General features: G+C 43.4%; 1 long non-coding RNA gene across 1 annotated transcript in view; it reads right to left on the bottom strand.

The window, feature by feature from the left end:
* Positions 1-306: 306 nt before the first annotated feature.
* LOC144584940 (uncharacterized) overlaps positions 307-21975 on the bottom strand; it is a 48171-nt gene continuing 26502 nt past the window's right edge. The window contains exon 2 of the long non-coding RNA XR_013539439.1: positions 307-1344. This is a non-coding gene — a long non-coding RNA (uncharacterized LOC144584940). The remainder of the gene's footprint in view (positions 1345-21975) is intronic.

Genomic DNA, 21975 nt, shown 5'->3' with positions numbered 1-21975 from the left:
CCCACAGAAGTCAGTGAAACTTAAGGAACTAAGTACTAAGTTGTGCCATTAATTTCAATAGATATTTCCTAAACACAACTAGATCTATATCTAACCCTTATATTGAGGTTTGTCGTGTTTTTAATATTTAAAATTAAAGATAGTAGCACAGGCCCCACAAATTCTTTTCATTCTTACTAAAAAAAGGAATGAAAATTAAGAGAACTGAAAGTTAAATCCTATTTAAGAGAATGATATATTTCCAACTATTATAATATTTTCCCCACCAAGCAGGCAATCTTACCAAAGCTTGTGCTTGAGCCATTTGACTTGCAAATGAAGCCCCTGTTTCCTTCCTGTTGACCAATCACAAAAAACCAAGCTAATTTACAGGATACGGTAGAAGGTGAGTCAGTGCAACAATGAACAGATTGCTTTTAACTCTCAAAGCACCTCTCCTTCCAATCTTCTCGTCCAGTTAGTAGGCCACGACAGTATAAATTTAACCCAGAGCTTGCTGGTGTTGCTCTTTTTGGATTACAGCTGACCACATTTATTTAGTAGCACACTAAAGTGCTGAAAAAAAATATGACAGAGTACTTTTGAATTCTGACAATTCTAGTTGAACCTTGTGACTGTCTGGAAGTTCAGAGTGGGGACAATGGCTGATGACAGCTGACAGCATCCATTTATGCATCATCCAAAATATATGGAAACACACCTCCATTTCCAGGTAGCCTTAAAATTCATCTACGATCTTCACATTCATGTATCAATAATGAGTACCCCCAAAAGTTGGGCATTCACTGTAAATGCTCCAACATTAATTTGGTGACAAAGAGTAAGACATAAGTAACTGCACAGCGATGATTTCCAACTTCTATACCTAACATCACATTATCTACTCCATCCAATAGTAATAATAAAACAAGGTTTGGGCTTACCAGGAAGGATTTGTTTGCAATTCTCCTTATTTCAATGGTGTGCTTATGTGAGCAGCGCAGGCATGTCTGGAAAGAGATGTTTGTAGCTGAGCAATAGCTAGCAAACTTCGGTTCAATGGCATTTTTTTTAATAAGTCCACTGTACATTTTGGCTCTGGTTCATTTAAGTTGGGGGAAAAAGGAGGCAGCATCTTTTGAACATTCGGTTCTTCTCTTTGAATCGAATGCCTCTTTCAAGTCCTCCGGATTCGCCACTTACTGGGTTTTGCCCAGGACTCCACAACCAAAGTTGATTCTATTCTTCCACGCTTCTTTTGATTTCCGTTTTTCCAACTTATTTCTTGAGCAGCGAAGCATCTGCCTGCTGCACAGGCACCCGCCATAATGCTTTTGAGAAGTTTCGGAGGCTCCCTCCGCCAGGCTGAAAGAAACCCAAGCGCGACAACATTACAACGGCTGGCCGGCCGGTCTTTCTCTAGGAGAAGAGGCTGGCAGGCCCCACTTTGTTATTCACTTCATAGGCAAGAGTCTTTTTGACAGTCCTAAACCATCAGCCCTGCTGAGCTCAGCAGGAGTCAAGCGCTGAGTACCATCTGTCAAAGCTTTAGGGTCCTCCCTCAGCTCCCCCTTGCCCATTCTCCAATCTGCTAAAAAAAAAAAAAAGCAGGGAGTGAACGAAAGAAGTTACTTTATCGCATTGTTAGCTGAAGTTCAGAGGCTGACTCCAAGCAAGAGTGGAGCGCTTAACTCCCCAGAACATTCTGAAGGGAGAAAGGGGACAAAGAGATAAAAAGGGCCAGCCTTTTAACTTGCGCGGGAGAGGCAGTGTGTGATGCAAGGACTGAGCTAGTCCCCTTGGCATCTTACTCAGAAAAAAGGTTGACATGTATTCCGCCAAGTCAAGTTTTGAGTAAAATGAAAGAACCCTGCTCCCTGAGTGAAAGTCTCATTTTACGGACTAATCTGTTTCTATCTATATCATCTATGCATTTGTGTTGTTACTGTTAAATGCATCCAGTTGCGTCTGGTTTACAGAAACCCCAGTAGCATCTTCACTGTATATATTTAAGGAGTGATTTGACCATTTCCACACACACCTTTATGAGTTTCCGTGGTTGAGCAGGGAGCTCTCCTGAGTCCTAGCTCCTTGCTCTATCCACTACTTCACACTGGAATATATTTATAATCTAGCAGCTACAGCGGTATCTAGATCTATTTGTCAGCGAAATGAAACTCAGACGCAAGGAGTATATATATATATATGGATTGTACAGAAGGGAAGCCCAGCCCTGGTTAGTTTGCTGCACACAGGAAACAACAAGACAGCATCCTTCTCACTGCACACAATGAAACCAACTTGTCTGGCAGTGGAGTATTGTGTGAATAATAATCGCAGGGCGGCGTTCCCATCCTGCAGGCTTAGAAGGTGCAAGAGCGGGTGGCACGGAACATCTGGCGGCTTTTTCTAACTCCTTACGTTTGCCCTCCTTCCTTTTTCCAACATCTCTCAGCAGAAAGAGTCATCTCACTCTGCCTAATGATAGGGCTGGCTCTGACACAATTCACAAAAATCATTCCATTCCTCAGGATCATCCCCACGCTTCTATTTCTGATCTGCATGTATGGGTGTGAAAGCTGGACAGTGAAGAAAGCTGACAGGGGGAAAAAGTTGATTCCTTTGAAATGTGGTGCTGGAGGACCGCTTTGATGATACACTCTGTATTGCCAGAAGGACAGACAAGTGGGTCCCAGATCAAATCCAGCCTGAACTCTCTCTAGAGGCAAAAATATTGAAACTTAGGTTGTCCTACTTTGGGCACCTTGTGAGAAGGTAAGATCCTCTGGAAAAGTCTATCATGCTGGGAAAGGAGGAAGACATCAGGAAAAGAGGAAGTCCAAATACATACAAGATGGACTGACTCCCAAAAGCAAGGTTCAGTTTATAACAGTGGAGTAGGCAGTTGTTAGCTGAAGTTCAGATGGTGACAGCAGCCCCGAAATTAAAATATGCCTGCTTCTTGGGAGGAAAGCAATGACAAACCTCGATAGCATCATAAACAGCAGAGACATCACCTTGCCAACAAAAGTCCGAATAGTCAAAGCTATGGGTTTCCCTGTAGTGATGTACGGAAGTGAGAGCTGGACCATAAAGAAAGCAGACCGCTGAAGAATTGATGCTTTTGAATTGTGGTGTTGGAGGAGGCTCTTGAGAGTCACCCCTGGACCGCAAGGAGAACAAACCTATCCATTCTAAAGGAAATCAACCCTGAGTGCTCACTGGAAGGACAGATCCGGAAGCTGAGGCTCCAATACTTTGGCCATCTCATGAGAAGAGAAGACTCCCTGGAAAAGACCCTGATGTTGGGAAAGTGTGAAGGCAAGAGGAGAAGGGGACGACAGAGGATGAGATGATTGGACAGTGTCATCAAAGCGACCAATATGAATTTGACACAGCTCTGGGAGGCAGTGGAAGACAGGAGGGCCTGGCGTGCTCTGGTCCATGGGGTCACAAAGAGTCGGACATGACTAAACAACCAAACAACAACTTCAGGGAGTTGAGGATAGGACATTTTGGAGATTGCTCATTCATAGGTTCGCTGTAAGGCAGAGGCAACCTGATGGCACATCACAGCAACAACAGCTACTGCATTTCCTTTGGAAACATTTGTTTCTTCTGGAAAGCTTCTTAGACCCTCACCAGTTCCTTGGTACTTTTACAGTAGGATCCAGAAAGAAACTGTGGAGACCTGGGGCTGGAAAACGGCTCTTTTGTTCCTGGAAAAATCTGGCACAACTAACCCATCTGTCTATCAGTGAAGCCAAAAGTCAGCGTACCTCTATTGAGATGTTTTGCCAATTTTATGAAAATGCCTATCTCCGGCCACATGACTTTGTAATTCTGGAATTATTCTGTGAGAACAATTAGAGAGGAATTCTCCTGCAATGACCAAACTTCCCAGTTTTGTTTCTTCAGATAAAAATTAGGGAACTTCTTTAAATGGAGAACGGCATTGCTACCCACCAGCAGATCACAACTGCGCTGGCCTAATTCACCAACGTGATGCCATCCACCTTTAAAATTTAGGACTTCAGTTGAACAGAAAAAAAAAAAAGACACATGTGGATTATTAGATGGGCACTTCTGAAGGGTCTTCTGGGAGTCTTCATTGGCTTCAAAACAAGAGATGTGCTCTACATGGTTGCTTTAAAAGGGGTTTTACTACTGCCCTGCTACGAAACATGGTCCTTGTGGCACCAAATTTAAAGGAAACGTGCCATAGTGGCAACAAGTTCAGTAGCAGGAATACAGTGGCCCCAGCTGGTTGAGAGGATAATGTGCAGGCCACAGCCTATCTGTTGTCCATCCCTGGTTTAAATTAAGCAGTTGCTCCATTTAGAATTTATATACACTTATAACCTGCGCCTCTAAATTGGTACAAGCTTCTTAGAAACATGGGCTTGATTTTACTAGCATGTTTCAAAAGGGCAAAGCAAAATTTGCAGATGATACCAAATTGGGCGGAATAGCTAATACCCTTGGAGACAGAAACAAAATTCAAAATGACCTTGATAGGATGGACCACTGGGCCGAAAGCAACAGAATGAAATTCAACAGGGATAAGTGCAGAGTACTGCACCTCGGGAAAAGAAACCAATTGCCCAGTTACAAGATGGGGGAATACCTGGCTCAGCCAAACTACGAGTGAGAAGGATCTTGGAATTGTCATAGATCACAAGCTAAATATGAGCCAACAGTGTGATGTGGCTACAAAAAAGGCAAATGCTATTTTAGGCTACATTATTAGAAGTATAGTTTCCAAATCCCATGAGGTGCTGGTACCCCTCTATTCAGCACTGGTTAGGTCTCGCCTTGAGTACTATGTCCAGTTCTGAACATCGCACTTCAAGAAGGAAGCCAACAAATTTGAATGAGTTCAGAAGAGGGCAACAAGGATGATCAGGGGGGCGGAAAACAAGCCTTATGAGGAAAGGCTGAAAGAATTGGGCATGTTTAGCCTTGAGAAAAGAAGACTGAGGGGTGACAGGATAGCACTTTTCAAATATTTGAAAGAGTGTCGTACAGAGGAGGGGCAAGATCTGTTCTCAATCATCCCAGAGTGCAAGACACGCAACAATGGGCTCAAGTTAAAGGAAGCCAGATATCAGGAAACTGTTAGAAGAGGTGCGACAGTGGAACCAGTTACCTCGGGAGTTGGTGAGTGCTCCAACACTGGAGGCAGTCAAGAAGAACTTAGATAATCACCTAGCAGATATGCTTTGATTGTATTCCTGCATTGAGCAATAGCAATTTCATAGGCAAATCTGCTGTTTTATATTGATTTATTTCAATACAAAGAAACCGGCATTAAAGAGGAGATGGTTGGCGACTGGAGGTTTTTTTAGTGCCTGTGTGTTTCCCAAAGAAGTTTGTCTGGCGTCCACTTTGCTACCTTTTCTGCACTCTGCCAAATGCGAAATGAAATAGAGAGCTCTTTTTTACTGACAGTCCTATGGATATCTATGCACAAATAATATCTGACACATTCACTGGAGCTTCTCTGAGGTAAGTAGGTACTTCTGTTATATTCTATTGTTATATGCCTCTAGCTGCTTCTTCTTACAGAATTCCTTTGAATAAGTGAGCCCCAGAAGATACAGTCATTAACAGCCCTGCCCAGGTCTTTCAACCTCAAAGCCATGGCTTCTTTTATTGAGTCAATCTATCTCATATTCCGTCTTCCTCTTTTCTTACTGTCTTCCACTTCTCCTAGCATTCTTGGATTTTTCAGTTTCCCTTGTCTTCTCATCATAAGCCCAAAGTACGATTGCTTCAGCTTAACAAGAGCCATATTTTACCAATTGTTTTAATCTTTTAATTGGTCTGATCTCATCCTTTTAATTGATGGCCTTAAAATATATCTATCTATCTGATTTTGTTCTCTTTATACTATTTATATGTTCTGCTGTATACTGCCCTGGAAATCAACTAGCTGAAAGGTGGTACAAAAATGTATTAAATGTGTAAGATGCCCCTATAAATTAAAACAGAACAATATCATATAGGAAGAATAACTGACGAAGTTCAAACCAAAAGTAGGCCACGATCTAGAAAGAGAGCTACGTCAGTGCCTGTTGGAATAAAAGTATCTTTCGTATGGTTTCTAAATGTTAATAGAATGAAATTACTTGTTCCTCTATATGGAGAAACCTTCACACTATAATGGAGAAGATGAGGCTGACTCCTTATCTTGGACTAACCCCCCCCCCCAGAAGCCCCCCACCTAGCAAGGCCACAGGACTGTGCTGGCTCCACAATTTTGGAAGTTATGCCAAAAAGCATATTATCCAAGGTCTGATCCTTAACAGGCTAGCTTTCTATATACAGTACTGGGAATTTAGTTTGTCATGCAAGATGATTTGCACCTGCAGCCTAACCTTGTCCTCCCTGCCTACATCCTGCCGTGACACGCTCCAAGCATGCTTTCACCATCGACTGATGTACGATAAAAAACAACAACTACTGTACTGGTTTCACTGAGACCACCAAGATTCCCTTTGGAGATTTCCACGCTCCTTTAGCCCAAGAAAAGAAACAGAACGGAGAAAAAGTTGTCTACAGGGTTAAATATTACCACCATTAAAAAAATAAATCAAACTCTTTAGCCACAAAAGACTCACACAATTAAGCCCCTTCGGGTAGGTGGCTTCCTTCCTTGCTTTTTCTCTGTACTTGGCATGCGTTCCAACTGTGGCCGACCGGAGCACCTGTTCCTTTCACATTTCTGCTGCTTTGGGGCTGTTTGCAACGGCTGCCAGGGAGGCCCCGGGAGAGGCACAGAAGGATTCTAATGGGTCAAGGGATACTTAAACTGTGCCCCTTGCTTAAGAAATGGGGAACTGTACATTTTCACACCGGTTGTCTTTCTTGTCCTCTAGATATTTTCCAGAGATGGTCACTGGGAGCTCAGAAACTTTTGGATGTAAAATCCGAACATCTAGGAATTACTGGATTGCTAACTGAATCTGCCTGCTTGGGACCAGCTTGGATGAAGCCCAGATTGATGCGGAATTTCAGGTTTTGTTCCAGAATAACATGAGTTCAACGCAGATCTAGGACACAAACCGGTTTGGCTTTTATTATTATTATGATTATTATTTTTAAAGCAAGGTGTCTAGCACACAAACTCTTGAAGCTCGCAGTCTGGAATTTGACCTGTTTACTCTTCTTTCATAGACAAGTAAACATAAATTTCCTCTTTTATAGATTTCATTTATATCCGTGCAAAATAAAAAAAAATTGTTATAGCTTGCTTGGTTTTCCAGTGACAGTCAATGGGAAACTGGCAATCTGAATGTACAAAATCGCTTCAGATCTGGGGGCCAAATTGAATTAGATGGTGTACAAATTACTGCTCACCAAAGCAAGATTAGATATGGGAGCTTCGTAGATGTATCCTGGGGGATACTAATGTAAAGCTCAGCAACACAGCTGCTAGGGCAGTCCATTCCTGATGCCCAGAACCAGCCTGGTCCATTCAGTGGTTTTCTCACAGCACACGTGTCATGTCAATCGTGCAAATTGTTCTGCTGGTGCTTCTCTACCTCTCCCCTCAGCCGACTGCCCAGCAGCTGAGCGGGAAGCTTTGTGTTTCCACCCCCTTGCTGGAGCGGTTGGATGGGGAGAGAGGCGGGGAAGCGCTGGTAAGGCTACACCCGTGATTAGCACATTATTTATTTATTTATTTATTTATTTATTTATTTATTTATTTATTTATTTATTTATTTATTTATTTATTTATATATATATATTTATATATATTTATATTTATATATATATATCCCGCCCCTCTAGACCAGGTCTACTCGGGGTGGCTTACAGCATAAAATAAGACAATATAAAATATAGATAATCATAAAAATACAGTTGGTATATTAGTTAATACAATTAATTTAGGAAAGAATTGCCAATAGGGTAAGATGGGGAAAATAAAAAATAAAAGACTTAGCTGACTGGAGGGAAGGCCTGCTTAAATAACCAAGTTTTTAACTGTCTTTTAAAAACACCCAGCGAGGGTGCCAGCCGAATTTCTGTAGGAAGGGCGTTCTATAGCCGAGGGGCCACCGCTGAGAAGGCCCAGTTTCTAGTTTTTTCCTTCTGAGCCTCTCTCGGCATCAGACCCCTCAGCCATCCCTGCTGGCAATGACGGGTGATTTGGGTAGATCTGGGTGGGAGAAGACGATCTGCCAAATATTGAGGTCCCAAACCATTTAGGGCTTTATAAGTGATCATTAGCACTTTGAAGTCGACTCGGAAATGGATGGGCAACCAGTGCAAAGCAGCCACAGTGGGGGAGATATGCTGGTGTTTTCTCACCCCACTAAGGAGCCTGGCTGCCGCATTCTGGACCATCTGAAGTTTCCGCGTCAGCCTCGAAGGCAGCCCCACGTAGAGTGCATTACAATGGCCTAGTCTCGATATTACAAGTGCATGTACTAGAGTAATGAGGGCCCCCCGATCAAGATATGGACGCAGCTGGGCAATCTGCCATAGATGAAAATAGGCGGAGCGGACCATGGACGCCACCTGGGTTTCCATGGTTAGCACCGGGTCCAGATATAATATGGCAGCTGACAGACGTGTGTGCTGTGAGAAGCCCAGCTAGTGGACCGGGCTGGTTCTGGGGGGCAGGAATGGACTGTCCTGCCACCTGTGGTGCCGAGCTTCATATTCGTATCCCCTGGGATACAAATACGATGCTCCCATGTCTAATCAAGATCCTGAACGGGCCTCCAAACTACATTGGGAGAACCAAGCACAGCATAAGCACGCTCTTCTAGAGACAACAGCTTATGAAGCATGTGTTGCAGAATGGTTAGAAACCCACCAAACCTGGGGAATGTGGTGTACATTACTTCTTATGCACATGGAAATAGGTTGAAACTAGAGATGGGCACAAACCAGGGTTTGGAGATTTGTGCCCTCTTCCCTTCCCCTGCCTCCTGGCTGGATCCCCTACTCATCCACTGGCACGTAGTCCTCTCCTCTTCCTCTTTGGCTGTTTGACCAGTCTCCAGAAGGAGCATGGCTTCCCTGTCCTGCCTTCCTGGACGATTGCCCACTTAGAAAAGGAGGCAAAGGATAGGCAAACCCATGCTCCTGCTGGGGAACTGGTCAAACAGCTGAAGAGGAGGAGGAAAGGAGCGCACTCTGACTGCTGTGTGGGTCTCTGACAAGGAAGGCAGGGGAAGGGAAAACAGGGCACTTGTGTCACATGTATGAACCGGCACAAACATCCAAACCAAGGTTAGTTCTCATATCTAGCTGAAACTCATGCTAAAACAGAGCCTGGAAATGTATATTTTGAAACTACAGGTCCCAAATCTGCAAGACCATCTGACTGCAGTTATGTTTGTTGGAGAATTCTGGGAGCTAATATATGAAAACCATGGAAACAGTGCAAATGGATCACTGCAGATATAAACGTCCTCTGGGTAGTGACAATCTACGGTATGCCATGAAGGATAACAACAGCTGTGAATGCAGGCTCACATGCTTCGTTTATTCGTTCATTTATTTATTTAATTTATACCCCGCCCATTTAGACAACATCTACTCTGGGCGGCTTACAATCAAGCTTTCCTCTTTCATACCTGATAAGAAGTTGGTAACATTTGAACATGCTTTGGGCAAAACATGGTTTGCTACCTTTGGATCACAACACCAAGCTATGATTTGTTACTGATCCAAAATGGAATCTGCTGCAACACATAGAAAATATGCAAACATGCATTGTGCCCTGAGCAGATATTCTGAAATTGGCCGTACCCAGAATTTCTTCCTTCCTTATCTTACCCCATCTTGGTAAATTTTTTTTCTTAAATTAATTGTCTTAATTAATATAGTAACTGTATTTTTAATGATTATATATATTTTATATTGATTTTTATGTTGTAAGCCGCCCTGAGTAGACATGGTCTAGAGGGGTGGAGTATAAATCAATCAATCAATCAATCAATCAATCAATCAATCAATCAATCAACCAATCAATCAATCAATCAATCATAGAGTAATGGAGTTGGAAGCAGTGTATGAGGCCATCAAGTCCGACCTCACAGTCGAAGCAGGAATCTAAGTTAAAGTATATCTGACATATGACTGTCTAACTTTCTCTTAAATGCTGTCAAGGCTGAAACTTGCACATGGGGTGGTATGACAGTTGGGTTCATTCAGCTTCCTCTGTCCCTTTGGCACAACTCTGTGTTTCGTCGAGGCCCTGTGTTCACGGGGGCTTCGATATTTATACCTTAACTAAAGATATGTGTGGGTGGGAGGTGGGAAGGAACATTCAAAATGCCTTTGTTTAGCCTTTGTTGAAGACAGGCTGTTTTGGCAAGATTAGACAGTCTGTCTGAGGAATCTGCAACCTTCACCGAATATTTTGTTTTTTGTGTGTGACCAAGACCCATTGTGGCCACTGCTGTTAGTCCAAAACCATTTCTGAGCAAAACTAGTGTCCTTTCTGTCTGTGGAACGAGATACGGGCCTGTGTGTGCACACATGGAGCACACATGGTAACAGGTTTGGGCTAAACCTGATAGAATTGTTAAATCCAGTTTTTACCATGACAATAAGTATTGTCAGGATTAGTATTGTAAAGTGAAGTAAAGCTTGAATATACACAGCTGAGGTGATTGTTACAACTGTGAATGTAATCCTAGGATTGGTCAATACTGGGATAAAACTAGCAGACCAAGCATACACAATTTGTGGGTTGTTGAGGGTTGTTGTTGGTGATGCCGGTTGGTGTATTCGTGGAGAAGAGTCGTCTTGTTCCTGTGCTGGAGAATCCTGGAGGAAGGTGTGTCTACGAGCTTGGAATTGAAGAGGAACTCTGGCTGCCTGGATGGAACATATGGTATACGACTACTGAACTAATTTACTGGACATTGACTCTGATATATGCACTAAACTCTGTGGAAACTGTTGTGCATTACTTTGGGACTGAGAACAAAGACCTAGCTGTAAATATACCGGTATGTTCTGTAAATAATACAATCTCTGCTACCAACACTACTCTGGTGCTTGGCGTATTCATCATCTCAGGGAAGATTTTTTTGGTTATCGCACCCTGGTGTGTACCTGTACTACCGCTACTCTGTCACATGGTTCAGCTGATGGGTGAGAAAGATACAAGCAACTCATCCAGTGCTGCCACTTTCGCTACTTCATGGAACAAAGCATTGGATGTGCTGTGCAAAAAAATAAAAAATAAAATAAAAGCAAGCCTCAGAAGACGCTTCCTGCCTAGGTGCACATAAACTTCTTGCTTGCTTTATGGGAAAACATAATTCTTTCCCAGGAGACATAAAGCTGATGACAGAGGCAGAGTGCAATTAGATTTACACATCATTAGAGCTGAAATTTGCTCTGAGATCTGACCTCTGGTTCTATGCAAATAGACCGCATTCAATTTGGTGTGGGAAAAATGGCTGACCTTTCAAGTGTTCACTTGAAGGCAATCAATATTTACTTCATTGTCTATACATAGTTGTTTTGGCTTATAGGTAATCACATCCTCTGCTTGTGAATGGATTCCAAACTGGCCTTAGCTTTCGTTTTAGGGAGGCATAGCATTCAAGGGAGGGGGATTGGACTGGGTTTAGGGATTGTTGCCACCCTTCCACTCAAAGGCCATTCAACAATTATCTTTCCACAATCCCCCATACACTTGATCTTGAAAATGTAATACTGTAGATGTATGGAAGTGAGAGCTGGACCATAAAGAAGGCTGACCGCCAAAGAATTCATGCTTTTGAATTGTGGTGCTGGAGGAGACTCTTGAGAGGCCCCTGGACTGCAAGGAGAACAAACCTATCCATTTTGAAGGAAATCAACCCCGAGAGCTCAGTGGAAGGACAGATCCTGAAGCAGAGGCTCCAGTACTTTGGCCATCTCATGAGAAGAAAAGACTCCTTGGAAAAGACCCTGATGTTGGGAAAGTGTGAAGGCAAAAGGGGACGAGAGAGGACGAGATGGTTGGACAGTGTCATCAAAGCGACCAACATGAATTTGACCCAACTCCAGGAGGCAGTTGAAGACTAAACAACAAAAAGTTGAGGAAACCAAGCTGGGAACAAGGGGGAGGGAGAAGAATATTCCAGAACATGAAGACTAGTCTACTTTCTCACCTTGACCTACCATATGATGACTGTCTAGGTTTACCTGGGTCAGAAAGACCCACACCAACCACTCAGCAACACTACTCTGATTATCCTAGTGTGGGTAAAATCAAAAAGTGTCAAATGTGCTGATTGTTGGGGAAAATCCTCCTGCCCAATACTACCCCCACACCTTCACCCACCCTGATTAAGTCATGCTTTCAGGGAGCTACCAAAAAGCCACAAAGTTTAGTGCATGGACTCTTATGTGAACCCTGCAAGGTAGGAAAGTCAAAAATACCCACAGAAGACACAGGCTCATAGTAGATGGTTGAGGCAAGGCTGGTTTTAGCGCTACTGACCCTCTTAATCCTAAAGAACCAAAAAGGTGTGTGTGTGTGTGTGTGTAAGTATTATTAATTATATATATTATATATATTAATTAAAGGTGCTGAAAAATCCAAAAGAGCAAAATTTCAAAACAGTTTCAACAGTTACAGAATAGTCAAAAGCTGTGTGGAGCACAATAAGCAATCAAAGCATTGATGGAAGAACAATTCCAGAACTATCCCACAAGAAAATAAGAAAGCGAGTTAACCTATACTAATATCTACATCTTGGCATAAATTCAGCATAGCCTCAGGGCATATATGGAATGCAGGTGATGTAATAAAGTAGTAGATGAGCGCAGTGTTTTCATAAGAGATAACTAGGATAAACTACGTAACTTCGCTTTCCATTTTTATATCAAAAATTCCACTTTCCAAACCCTTCCAGAAGATCTGCCAATTGGGCATTGAGTTTTTACAGACTTTCACCAGGAAGAGAATAGCCGCTCAGAGTGGTCGCATAGACCAGATGGGTGGGACACAAATCAAATAAGTAAGTAAAAAAACTTCTTCCCATCTCCCTTCATTCAGCTAATAAATTCTGGTAATTAACTCAGTACCAGTACCAATCCAGCCTTGAAGTTTCCTTTCTCACAGAGATATGGTGCAGGTGTTTCGTAGAATCATTAAGTTGGAAGGGGCCTAAAAGGCCATCAAGTCCAACCCCCTGCTCAGTGCAGGAGTACAAATCAAAGGATATTGGCCAGTTGGTTGTCTAAATTTCTCTTCAATGCCTTCAGTGTTAGACCGTTCACTACCTCTCGAGGTTATTCGTTCCATTGCCCTATTGCTCTAACAGTTAGGAAGTTTTTCCTGATATTCAACCAAAATCTGTCTTCCTGTAACTTGAGCCCATTGTTGTGTGTCCTGCACTCGGAGATGATCGAGAAAAGATCCTGCCTCTCTTCTGTATGACAGCCTTTAAAGTATTTGAAAACTGTCAATCTTCTTTTCTCAAGATTATACATGCCCAGTTCTTTCAGCCTTTCCTCATAAGGCTTGCTTTCCAGCCCCCTGATCATCCTTGTTGCCCTCTTCTGAACTTGTTCAAATTTGTTGGCTTCCTTCTTGAAGTGCGATGTCCAGAACTGGACATAGTACTCAAGGTGAGGCCTACCCAGTGCCAAATAGAGGGGAACTAGTACTTCACGCCATCTGGAGACTATACTTCTCTTAATGCAGCCTAAAATAGAATTTGCCTTTTTGGTAGCTACATCACACTGTTGGCTGATATCCAGCTTGCGATCTACATTGACTCCACTCTCAATCAGCACAAGCTACGAAGCCTGATTTTCTGGAAGGACAACAGAAACCACAATCCCTTATTTTCTCTTGATGAGTGGCATTCTTGGTTTTCACTAGCACCTTACAGACTAAAGTGTAGTTACCAGAGAATCACACAATTCCCCCAGTTTGGTCCATTTTTCACACATTTGTCCCAAGATAATATATATAATCTTAGAACTGCAGAGCAGGAAGGGTCCCTATGGATCATTGAATCCAGCCCGTCAAGGAGGCAGAGTGGGGAATCAAACTCCCAACATTCTGCTCTGCAGCCAGATGCCTAAAATGCTATCCCTAATTTATACTACAAAATAGTTAATTATGACAACATCAAGGTTATCCGGTCTTCACGATAACCTGCCCCTCTAGGTGCCGAGAGGAAGAGTCCCCTGCTTTCTTCACTGCAATTTATTTATTTATTTATTTATTATTTATTTCATTTATACCCCGCCTATCTAGTCAATTGTGACCACTCTAGGCGGCTTACAACATACACTTAAAAAGTAAACATATAACATACCACATCACAAAAAAAATAATTTACATAAATTAAAAGATAGAATAAATTTTTTCCCCCAAAGATGGCGAGAAATGTCATGATGCTTTCCTTTGACCTGTGCTACTCACTCTCTTTCAGCATAATCCACTTCGGGGGACATTATGAGACTATAGAGGGGAGGGTAAAACCATGTATGCTGCCTTCACCTCACCTCACTAAAGGAAAGGACGACACAGGAGTAACACATACATAAATAAATGTGAAAAACCTAAGTACTTGCACATTCCTCTCTCTCTCTCTCTCTCTCTCTCTCTCTCTCTCTCTTTAGTCGTTTAGTCGTGTCCGACTCTTCGTGACCCCATGGACCAGAGCACGCCAGGCCCTCCTGTCTTCCTCACTCTCAGCTAGGTAGAATTATCTCAGCATGCACAACTTTGACAATGCCTAAATTTATTATTTATTGCTAAGGAGTTCAATTATCACTAAGTGTTCTGTGATTTGCACCCCCCAGCTCCTTCCACCCAAGCCCCATTTTTCCTTGGTCTCAGATTTCCACAATCAAATGATAATGAGAGTGTTTTCATAGCAATTAACTCATAATCTCGCTGTCTTTGATCTTTATAGTAGAAGAGACCTCTGTTTGTGAACAAAAGTTGTCTTGTTCTCTGGCATACAGAAAAAGGTTATATATGGCCGGGCATGGTCCTTTAAAAAAAATGAATTGAATATGGGCTCTTTCTATTTCAGGCATGATTGAAGACTGTGTTTTGAACTTTAAGGGAAGCAGAAATGTCCACAAACACAATAATGTTGCAGTTAGATATGCGTGTGTGTGTGTTTAACTCTCAACCAGATTTTTTTTTTAAAAAAACACTCATTGATTTCTGGGGGTATTTTCTAACCCCATACAAATTCCTATGAACTAAAGATTAGATTATGATTAGGGTTGGGGACAGTGATACAGTTATGGTTAGTATGACTGGTATTTTCTGAGTTCATTGAGAATTCTTACGTTCCCCCTAAATGGGGCCATCTACTAATAATCTGAGTTTACTGTACTGGCTTCTTTGAATCATGACTTGTTTGTTTGTCTGTTTGTGTGTTTGTCTTGATGCATCACATTAAGAGGGACAAAATAAAATAAAATGTAATATATTTGTGAGGACAGTTTTTGTCCTAGCTGATTTTTGCCTATAATAACCCCTCCCCCTTCCTTACAGCAAGTGGCGGAAAGTTGAGAACATTCTTCACAGCTTTTCAAGTAACAATGTTGTAAAATTGTCGCCTACCTCGTTATGTCTGGTTCTGTGTGAATTCTGCAGTAATAACATTGATTCTGGGGAAATAAAATATCCCATTTCTCTGAATGACGATTGAACATCCTGATCCACATGTTAGGAATCCAAATATCCTTGAAATAATGCAGATTACAAGAGTGGCCAATGTTTGCACTTTCTTCTTCTTTTTAATGTTAGTGTTGTATTGTTTTTTAATATCTTGTCAAGCAGGGTGGGAAAACTGGTAATCACAGTCTGTTTCTTGCTTCCATGTGTTTTATTGTATCGCTGTGGCTATGTGAATAAAGTTAAACATGGGGACAGGACTAGGAATGCAAGAGATTGAATTCGAATTCAGTAACAACACATGGCATTGAGCAAAACAGCGATATTCCAGCATAATCTACTTCACAGAAACACCCATTTCTACAGTGTACTGGGCTCCTTTCAGGAAAAGCACATTACAAATCTGACATTGGTTGAAATCCTGTTGAGTAGCACATGGGTATAACATCAAGTTACACTTGGGGGAGCTGAAATACCACCAAAGCGAAAGTGCTATACAGGAAGCACTTCCACCAGTTGGTCATAGTGGGAGCTGGGTGACCAACTGCACCACTGAATGGCACAGTCATCTTTGCTTGGGCATAATGCTCTGCATAAACTCACATCGCACAGCAATGAATAGAATTCCGGCCAATATTTTAAAATTCAGCTGGGGAGCCTCATAGGTGTAGGCAGTTGTGCATGTATGAATGCACACACAACATTACTGGTCTGTTCACTAGATTTATCTCCACCTTTCCTCCAGTAACTTCAAAGTGGAATGCACTCCAGTGGTTCCCAACCTTGGTTCCCCAGATATTCTAGGACTAAAACGTCCAGAAGCTTTCACTACTAGCTGTGCCAGCCAGGATTTCTGGGACCCAAGGTTGGGAATGTCTACCGTACTTCTTTCCATTTTGCAACCATCCTGTAAGGTATTTCAGGCTAAGCAAGGATGGTAAGCTCAGTAGAAAACTAGGTAAGTTCTTTTTGAGACCGGATATTGAGCTCTCAGTTCATTAAACTGCCAAATCTTTCCTATTCACTTTTGTGCATGTTATGTGCCATCAAGTTGCACCTGGTGGAAGCAACACTAATAGGGCCTTCATTTTTTTGTAGGCATCCTTCAGTCTCAAGAGACTATGGTATCGTGCTCTGTATGGAGGTCTTGGAACAGTGTCTTGTGTGGCTGAGAAGGCCAATTCGAGAGTGACAATCCCTTCCACACTGGAGACAAATCCAATCTGTCCCCTGTCCAGCTCCCTGGTTTTGCTTGTTTCGGGACTGCCTCTTTGCCTCGGTCTGCTGTACAAGTGTCTCTTCAAATTGGGAGAGGCCATGATGCACCGCCTGCCTCCAGGCTGAACGCTCAGACGTCAAGGTTTCCCATCTGTTGAGGTCCATTCCTAAGGCCTTCAGGTCCCGCTTGCAGATGTCCTTGTAACGCAGCTGTGGTCTCCCTCGGGGGCGGCTTCCCTGCACTAATTCTCCATACAGGAGATCTTTTGGAATCCGACCATCAGCCATTCTCACGACGTGCCCAAGCCAACGTAGACGGCGCTGTTTCAATATTGTATACATGCTGAAAATTCCAGGGCCTTCATAGTAAGTGAGATATTTAAGGAATAATTTTATTAGTGCCCAGAGAGTTTCCATGGCTCAGTAAGGATTTGAACCAAGGGCTCCTGAGTCCTTGTCTGTCACTCTATTTTTGACATTCCACCGGGTCTTTGCAATTAAGGGAGAAAGATACTGGTCCCAAATCATTTGGTATATTTTCTAGCTCACTGGGGAATTGAACCTGAATCATCCAGGTACCAATTCAGCATTTAAACCACTGTCAAGAAGCAATAGAGTCAATGTTATTAAACAAGATGTGACTTGGCCATTTCTTGCCACTTCCCCACTTCCCCCTGCCCTGCCTGAAGGTCTGTCTATGAATGAAGTGAAAATTCTCCCATTTAACTTTCATTTGCACCTTATTGATTTTGAAGTCGCACAGTATATAATGGGAAGACACCATTTTCGTAATGAAAAAGGGAAATCAATGGCATTCCTTTCCAGCATTTTACAGATAAAATGGGAGACATGCTTGTGTACTTGTAAGGCATTTCTGGGCTCACACACCATGCCGAAGTACCTCTGGTGCTTGACTCCATGAGAAATGGGTGATTTACTTGGGTTGTATTCATTTCCTGTGAATAGTAAGTAGACCAAAGCAGGCTTCACAGGCGCAGTTCCAAAGGTTCTGGTTAGAGATGAGCATGAACTGCCAGTTCGGCAGCTTGTGCTGGTTCGTTTCTCAGCCGAACAGGTTTTCGGTGCTTCAAAGCCCCACCTGCTCCAGCAGGAGTCAACTCAAAGGCAGCGCCTAGAGGAGGCAGGGCAGGGAAGCCGGGCCATTGCCTCTGAGTGGGTAGTTGCTGGAGGAGGCGGGGCTTTGGAGTGCCAGACACCTGTTTGGCCAAGAAACGAACCAGCATGGACCTAGTTCGTGCCCATCTCTAGTTCTCGACCATAAATGGAAGAAACACCCTACTTCTGGAAGGAGTCTTCCACCCACAAGAACAAACCCTTCTGTAATTCCTGTGACAAACCCAGACCTACTGGGATATGCCACAGTTTCACTAAGCTGCCACCAACCATTCCCTATATGAAGTCACACAGACCAGGGATGGATTTTTAACGAATAAAAGAACAAGGTTTATTTAAACAACACACAGGAAAAATAAAATGATCAAGTGAATAAGATACAGTAACGTGGCTTAGTCTCAATCATACATACACACAGTTTGGTTCACACAGAACACTTAACTTGAAGCACAGACCCTGAACCTATCAGTTCTGGCTAACCATACAGACACCTGAACCTATCAGGTTGGTACTGACTGACACACAGTAGTACCCTGTCTGACACACAGACTCCCACTCAAGCTTCTTCTCTCAGCTCTTCTCCAGCTTCTCCTCACACGCTCCACATATATATACAGTACAGCCCCTCCTCCTGATGTCCCGCCTTCCACTCCCCATAGGATGGAACTTTCCCTCCAAAGCCATGACAGACAGGTAACATCAGTGCTGTATGTAACACCTCCCCTCTTTATAAGTTGTTTTGTAGGGGGAAAGCTAAGGTGCTTTTCACCAAAAAACAACCTGGACCCAAAACAAACAAAAACAGTCATATAATAACATACAATACCATACTTACTTATACTTACACTCTATTAGGCATTTAAACATTTACCATTAACAATACATCAAGTTACCTTTATTCATACAAACCAACATGTTTAATAAACAGACACATTTGACTTTTTGTCATCAAAATATATACATAGTCCATGTTTCTTTCGCCGTCTTCATTCTTCAGGTCTTCTTGACAAGGCGTCAGCAACACAGTTCACTGACCCTCTGACCACCTTCACTTCAAAGTCATAGTCTTGCAGATTTAAAGCCCACCTCATAAGTTTACTATTGTGGGTTTTCATTGTCTTTAACCATTGCAGTGGTGAATGGTCAGTGCACAGAATAAAATGTCTTCCCCAGATGTAAGGCTTGGCCTTCTGGATCGCGTAGACTATGGCCAGGCACTCCTTTTCCACGGTTGCCAAATGTCTCTCACCTTTCTGGAGTTTCCTACTCAGGTAGGACACTGGATGCTGGTCACCATTTTCATCCTCCTGGCAAAGAACTGCTCCTACCCCGCTGTTAGACGCATTGGTGTAGATGATGAACTCCCGGTCGAAGTCTGGAGCACGCAGCACTGGATAGTTGATGAGCGCCTCCTTCAACCTCCGGAACGCCTCCTCACAGTCGCTGGTCCACGGGATGCGGTCATCAGCCTTCTTCCTCGTCAGATCGGTCAGCGGAGTCGCGATCTCGCTAAACCTCGGGATGAACTTTCTGTAGTAGCCCACCATCCCAAGAAATGATTTGACTTTTCTCTTGGTGTTGGGTCTAGGCCAATCACGAACTGCTTCTATCTTAGCCTCTAGGGGTTTTATCACTCCTCCCCCTACTATGTGACCCAAGTATTTTATTTCTGGGCTACCCAGCTGCAGTTTGTTCTCTTTGCAGAGCCTAGGCCAAAGCACTTCCTCCCCTGGGTTAAAGTGCCTCTCCCTGCCTTCCTGGTCATCCCAAGCTTTCTTTCTGACCTTTTGAGCTGGCAGGGTCTCTGCTGCTAGCTCTAGGTTTCTCTTTAGGTCATTCCTTAAAGAGTCTATGTATGTCACAACGTCTTGTGGGTCATCCTGGGTGATCTGCTCCCAATTTTGTTTGATCAAATCAAGGGGCCCTTTCACCCTTCTCCCAAATAAAAGTTCAAACGGACTGAACCCGGTACTGGCTTGTGGCACTGATCGATAAGCAAACAAAAGGGATTGCAGCTTCTGGTCCCAATTGTTTGGATTCTCTGCCAAGTAAGCCCTAATCATGCGCATTAGAGTCCCATTGAACTTCTCAGTTAACCCATTACTTTCAGGGTGATAGGCAGTGGTTTCCTTGTGCTTAATTCCACAGATTTGCCATAAGCGTTTCATGAGCTTCGATGTGAACGACGCGCCCAAATCTGTGATTATTTCTGAGGCAAATCCCATCCTGGACATATACCCCACCAAGGCATCTGCCACTGTGTTAGTTTCAATGTTAGTCAAGGGTATGGCTTCAGGGTACCTCGTGGCATGGTCCACAATGGTGAGAATGAACCTGTTCCCCCTCTTTGTGGCCTTGGGCAAAGGTCCCACAATATCCACCCCTATGCATTTGAACGGAGTGTCAATCACAGGCAAAGGGCACAACTTTGCTTTGGTCCTGTCACGGTTATTCCCCTGCCTCTGACACACATCACATTGTTTACAGAACTCCTTGATCTGCTTCCCTATTTCAGGCCAGTAAAAATTCTGTGTAATTCTCGGTTGTGTTTTGTTCACCCCTAAGTGCGCAGCAAACATGTCAGAGTGCCCCCTTTTTAAAATCATGGGGCGATACTTTTCAGGTACCACTAGCTGACTTCTGATCCCATCTCCCCCTTTTGAGATATTCCTCAGGGTCTCTCTATATAAAATTCCCTTTTTCTCTCGAAATCTCACTGGGGTTTCAGGTGTTAGCTGGGCGTCTGTCACCTGTTCAAAACACTTTTGGAGAGTGGCGTCTGCCTTTTGCTCTTGGCCAAATCGGCTGTCTGTGGTTAAGGTTTCCACCACAGCTTTGGAACTCCCCCCACCTGCTTCCGTCTCTGGCTCATCATTACCCCCCTGAACTGTCCCCGTGGTGGCTTGTGAGCGTGTAATCACTAGCACCCGTTTCACATGTTCAGCCAGGTCATTTCCCACGAGCACGGCTGCTGGCAGAGTCGATGAAATCGCTAGCCGCCAAACTCCCCTCCAGCCTTGAAAGTTCATAGGTACCTCAGCTACTGGCAGTGAGATCACCTGTCCCTCAATCCCTGCCACCTTTATGCTCTCATTTGGGATTACATACTCCCTAGGAATAATATCTGGATGGCACAGGGTCACTTAACCCCCGATACTGATGGTCAAGTATTCCTACGTCCACCCCTGCTGTTTCAAACAACTGAGAATCTGTTCTCACAAGTAAGCAGCGCCTGACCTCCACAAGAGGACCATTTTCCTCAGCCTGATCAGCAGATGTAACTGTTCCAGATTGAGTAGCCATGGCAACAGGCTCCCTCAGTGACAAGGAGCTTTGCTCTTTCTGGACACAGAACACAGCTTTTGGCTTGGTTCCACTCGAATCCTGAGGCACAATTCCTTTTAGCTGCTTTAATTTCTCACACTCTGAGATTAGATGGCCCTTTCCCTGACAGAAATAACATTTTCTGCTATATTTTGAGTCTTTCTCATCTGGTTTTGGTTTTCCCTCCAAAATCTGAGGTCTTGGTTTCATGTCTGAGGGCTTCCCTTCACCATGGGCCCCTCCCCCTTGCTGGCTTTTCCCTGGTCCCTGAGAGTACTTGCTGTAGGTTTCTTTAGGTTTCCCCATCGATTTCCCCTCACCCAAGGGCTTTCTTATTTGGGAAATAAAATCTGCGATCTCGGCTGCTTCTGCCACAGATTTCGGTTTCCTTTCCCTCACCTGGAATTTCAGTTCCCCATGCAGGACTGAATAGAACTGTTCCAGCGCTATCAAGTCTTTGAGCTGCTGAAAGGTCTCTGTCCCCTCCTGAGATAGCCATTTCTCTAGCAGCCTCACCAATTGGGCCCCCACTTGGGTAAAAGTCTGCTCTGGTTTCTTGGTGATTGACCTGAATCTTTGCCTCAGCTGTTCCGCATTTATCCCATGTCTGGCAAACACCAGTTTTTTAAACTCTGCAAAATCTTTCATCAGTTCCTCTGGCATCTCTGCATAGACTTCTGCAAGGCTGCCACTGATTAAAG

The sequence above is a fragment of the Pogona vitticeps genome, chromosome 1 (genome assembly GCF_051106095.1).
Source record: "Pogona vitticeps strain Pit_001003342236 chromosome 1, PviZW2.1, whole genome shotgun sequence".
NCBI lineage: Eukaryota > Metazoa > Chordata > Lepidosauria > Squamata > Agamidae > Pogona > Pogona vitticeps.
This window is presented reverse-complemented; position numbering and strand designations above follow the sequence as displayed.